Here is a 5,885-nt window from a genome sequence, read left to right as displayed (position 1 = left end):
ATATTTCGAGGGGAATTTTTAACAGCCTGAAAAAATTAGGGGGCACGATACGGTAGTGGTAATAGTTCGGGGGGTAAAAATCCTAAATAGCCTAAATAAAAATTGAAAAATCAACATCCCTAAAAATAGGGATGCTACATGTGCACACACAATCGACTGTGTGTGGCGTGTAGGGCTATTTTCAGGGATAAGATTTTCATTTTTATTTATTTTAATTAATCAATTAATGAATAATTCAAAAAATTGTTTTTGGAATTTTTCATTAATAGAATAATTAATTAATTAAAAAGTAAATTGTAAGTTGGTTACAGATTTATTTTCTAAATTTGAATATTTTCTTTTAAGTATGACTAATCAGAAAACATTCAGAGAGCTGAGACAACTTAGAAGATTCGCTCTGTGAAAAATAGAACGATAGTTTTCTCTCCCTGAAAAATAAAGAACCAATTCTCAAGCTTATTCTCTTGATCTCATGTGTTGAGTACATCAAGTAAAATCACAAATAAACTATCCTTCATTCTCTAAGTGCCAACACACTTCTTGAGGTGTAGAGAACGCTTTGGAAGATCTTGGTGTGAGTGTTAGGAGCAGCTTGGAAAGGAAGATTGTTCTAAATACGAAAAGATAGCAAGGACACTTGATAGGCTTCAAGAGGTATGAATTCTATCCTTATCTTGCTTATTATTAATGTATGTATATTAATGGATCCACATATTTAAAGGTAGTTTAAATATGTTACAAAATTTGTGTTGTACACTGGGCCAACCCCACCACCTTTCCGCTGCGTATTAGGAAACTCACTCCTAACACATTACTGCTGCCAATTCAAGATCATGGGTGGGGTCTCTCTGCTCATAATCATTGATTTGTCTCGAGGCGTATGCTACCACTTTCCCATTCTGCATGAACACACATCCCAAGCCATTCTTAGATGCATCATAATACACCACGAACTTCCCTTCCTCTGTGAGAACTCAAAGGATTGGTGCAGAGATCAACTTATCATTCGTAGTCTGAAAACTCTCCTCGCACTTCCTTATCCATGTGAACTTTTGGTGCTTTCGAGTCAGGTTGGTCAAGGGTGTGGCAATCTTTGAGAAGCCCTTGACAAATTTTCAATAGTAACCTGCTAGTCCTCGGAAACTTCAAAACTCTTAGGCATTCTTGGGTTGAGGCCAGTTCTTGATAGTCTCGATCTTAGCTATTATATTCTTGGACACTATATGCCCTAGAAAGATTACTTGTTCCAACCGAAATTCACATTTAGAGAACTTAGCATAAAGTTGATGTGCTTGTAATCTGTTGAGCATCAACCTCAAATGCTCCTCATGCTCTCCCTTAGTCTTGGAGTAAATATGGATATCGTCTATAAACACCACCACTAATTTTTCCATAAAATCCTTAAATACTCTAAGACATTACTAAGAACTCATAGTGCCCATAGCAGGTTCTGAATGTTATCTTGGGAATATCTCCCTCCTTTACCTTTAACTGGTGGTACCCAGATTGCAGATCAATCATTGAGAACACTGTTGCCCCTTGCAGTTTATCAAAGAGGCCATCTATCCTAGGCAAAGCATATTTGTTCTTGATTGTGACCTTATTGAGTTCTTGGTAATCGATGCACATTCTCATACTCCCATCCTTCTTCTTTACAAACAGTATCGGTGCTCCACATGGCGAATGACCAGGTCATATGAACCCCTAGTCCAACAATTCCTATAGTTGGATTTTGATTTCTTTGAACTCTACAGGCGCCATTCGATAGGGTGCTTTGGATATTGGTGTTGTTTTGGTGCAAGGTCGATCACGAATTTGATTTCTCTATCCGAGAGTAAACCAAGTAAGTCCTCGAGAAACACCTCCGGGGACTCACAAACAATGTGCACATTCTCTGGTTTTAGGTCTGTCTCTCTAGACTTATCCACCACATTAGCCAAGTATGTTGAACACCCATGCTACATCATGTTCCAAGCATCTAGCACATACACGATGGGTGTGCAAAATCACGTCACTTCTCCCTTGAAAAAAAGATTCCCCTTCCTCAGGTCTGAATTTTTTAGTCTTTCTGCGACAGTCTATTGTTGTTCCATATTTGGCTAACCAGTCCATGCAAAGTACAACCTCATAATCTGGTATGTCTAACTCTATGAGGTTTGTTGGGCACTCACTGCCATCAAACACTATGGAAGTTGACTATAACCACCTAGATGACGACATAATGTCTCCTGATTGTAACATGGTACTAAAACTACGCTCAAATAGTTTACAAGGCAATCATTGTTTATCAATTACATTTATAGAAACATAAGAGTGAGTCGCTCCAGAATCAATGAGGATGATCTGTAAAATCTGTACGCAAGTATACGTAGTCATGTCAAGTAATAAAGTCTGTAAGAGCAGAGATCGTCCCACATAGACTATTAACCAATTACCAATAATTGCTTTTCACTTTCTATTTGGTGATTAAAATAAAGATGAATAATTCTAAACTATGAACACAATTTAAATAACTATAAATGGAATAATGAATAAATCAATAATAAAAAGCCTAGGAATTAATTTCATCAACTTTTCATTCTATTAATTTTACTAATAAATTATAAATCTCTTCTTCCTCTTCTAATAGTAGGATAACATAAATTGATTCCTATTCTTTTTCAAGATATAAGATCTCAGCCTATATGCAGGTTTTCTACATTTCTGTGATAAAATTAAACATATAGAAGGCATTAAGCTTGGAAACCTAATTACTACACAAGTCATAGAGGTACTTTCATCTAATATGCAACCTATGTCTATATAATGATAGCATATTCAATTCTCATCTTTCCAATTTTGAATCAAAACCATTATATCAAGTAAATAGTGATCAAGTATTTACTAACATTAAACAACAATCATATATATTAGAATAGAGAAGAAGTATCAATAGAGCATCATAATAAAATTAAATTGAAATTCAAGTAACTACATTAATCCCTAGCTAAAAGATTTAGTTCATAGATAACATAATGAAAATAAAATTTAAATAATTGTTCATAGAAAATAACCTAAAGAATTCAGATGAAGAAGAAATCTTGAAAGTTATAAAACCAGAAAAAGAAATCTAATTACAATAGTCTTTTCTAGAGCTAGGGTTTATAAAACTAAAAATGCCTCCTAAATTTGCAGATTAATGTCCCTTAAATAGTTTTCCAATGATCCCAAGTGAAAAGACCGTTTTGTTCTTCTAAAAGTGGCATAAGATTTTAAAACTGCGTCGATAGCGCTGTAGCGCAAGGTTTTGGGCGTTGTAGCGCTGTTGACAGTGCAAAATTGCCTCAAAAATTGATGTATTAGCAATGTATGCTAGTTTTGTCGCGTTGTAGCACTACTCTTCAGAATTTTCAAGCGCTAGTTTTGTAGCGATGTAGCGCTACTTACAGAAACACAAGCCTTGTAGTCTTCCTTCTAGCGCTGTAGCACCAATATGATAGCGTTGTAGCGCTATTCACTGAAACATTACTCAGACTTCTTGCCCCCGAATGACTCGATTTTCTCCAAAATAATTCCATTTTCTTCCACTTTCACTTCATTCCACTATTTTTGCCATCTTAGCATAAAAAGCCTGATCATGCACAAACAAGCATAAATCTACAATAAAATAGCTCTAAACTAATGAAAACCTTCCTAAAAACTAGACCATAAACGAGCCTAAAATTCGTTTATCAAACTCCCCCAAACTAATCATTTACTCTCCATCAAGTAAATAATTTAACTAGACTCAAAATTAATCTAACCAATTACAATTCTCACGACTGCTATGCACATATAATTCTCAGGAAAGCAACATACTCTTTAAAATATTAATCTAGGTTTTCAGTCAAAATACTTCACCCTTTCACTGCAATTTATTAAAGCAAAAGCTCATTTACTCATAACTCGCAAATAAAATAAAATAATCGAACCACTTTATGCACATCAAATTCTCACCAACTAACCATATAACCAAGTTATTTCCATATGCCTGCACTACTTACTATTCTCCATTAATATAAACAAATGCACAAAGAAGAATCAATAGGACTTTACAAAGGTTGTAATAGAAGGCTTAGGTACATGTAGATAAAGAAACATTTTTAAGCCTAACCATACCACAAACATTCCAACTAAACAACTTTCCGAACAATTTCAAACCACTCATCCCTTGTTACCCCTTTTTCTGTGCAATGATTGATATTTTTTTTTCTTTCTTTTCAATGATTGAGAAAACTATGCAAAACTAGCTCATTCTTATTTTTCTTTCTCATAATACACTCCCCCAAACTTTGATTTTTCAAGAGATAACTGTTTGGGAATGTAATCATTTTGCACTTTCTTTTTATTTTCTTTCTTTAACTTTTCTCAATCACAAAGAATTTTTTGAATAACACATGATACATCACATCCCATTACACATTCACTCCCCTCTCATAATAGTTTTCATGCTCATGGTATGGGTCAAAAAGAGTAAATGGTAATCCAATTCACAGCTATGCTCAAAAGAATGTGTTAACAAGAAAACATTTATAAGGCTCAAAAGGGTTAACTAAGGATAAAATTTAATAGGGTTAGCTTGAAAGGCACAACCAGACCAAAAATTGCCTATATCCTTTTCCTAAATGTTTACTGTTTCAAATTTTATCTCAAATAGTAAGCAAACAGGTTCTAGAATTTTTTCAATCTTTTTCAATCCACAATCCAAATTCGACATGCATAAAATAATACAATTATAACATTTTCAATTTATGAGCAATAGATCTCTAATGTCAATAGATCACAATGAAAAAACAAAGTAATCTAACCAAGCACACAAATTGTTTCAAAAGCACATCAACTTTTCCGTTGGATTATACAGCATAACAGTCAATCATATTAAAATGGCAATTATCATCAACTTAATTTACACTCTAAAATGCAACTCAATACAACTAACTTAAAAAACAACAAACTGAAAAAGAAAAAAAATGCATCAAATAAAACTAAAAATAAATCTCTCCCCCAAACTTAAAACCTAACATTGTCCCCAATGTTTAAAGTGCATAAAGATTGAGAAAAGAGACATACTTGAACTGCCACATCAATATGGCGGTTGTGGAGGCTAGGACGAAGGTCCCTCAAATGGTTGAGATGGCGGAGGTTATGGTGGTGCTATAACAACCTAAACTTCAATTTTTTCACATTTTTCACGGGTTACGAGTTACAACACAAATTTCCCAGAATAAAACAAATAACAAAATCTCTAAAAACATTGTTCCAATAAAAAAAACAAAAACAAAAACAAATAACATAAAATTTAAAATAAACATAGGATTTCCTCCTAAGAGCGATGTCTTTAACATGTTTTAGCTAAACTCTTGTTTTCATTCATATTCAATTTGGATCAAGTCCTCCCCGCACGTCCTTGAGAGCCATAGTGTCATGAGTTAACCCTCGTTTCTTGTGATTAGAAATTGGTGGTACTTTCCCTCACTCATATAACATTCGAATCCTTTCATTACAATATTTTTTTTAACTGGTTACGCCCCTTTCTCATTCCGTTTTTAACTATGGAGCTTTTCTTAGAGCCTTCCAACTTGTTCCCTTCTTGGTTTACCACTTCAACTCTACAACACATTGTAATTTCTATTGCTGCAAAATCTTTAAATATAACTTCCTCTTTTTGCACTCGCAGCTTTAACTCACCTTTTTGTACATCAATTAAAGCCCTACCAGTCGCCAAGATTGGCGTTCCAAGTATTATTGGAATATTTTCATCTTCCTCCATATCTAAAATAATAAAGTCTGCAAGAAAGATGAATTTACCCACTTTCACCAATACGTCCTCAATCACTCAAAGAGGGTGATTAACTGATGTATCTTCC

This window comes from Humulus lupulus, chromosome 2 (genome assembly GCF_963169125.1).
Source record: "Humulus lupulus chromosome 2, drHumLupu1.1, whole genome shotgun sequence".
Classification (NCBI taxonomy): Eukaryota; Viridiplantae; Streptophyta; class Magnoliopsida; order Rosales; family Cannabaceae; genus Humulus; species Humulus lupulus.
The sequence above is the reverse complement of the archived record's forward strand: the minus strand, read 5'-3'. Positions refer to the sequence as shown.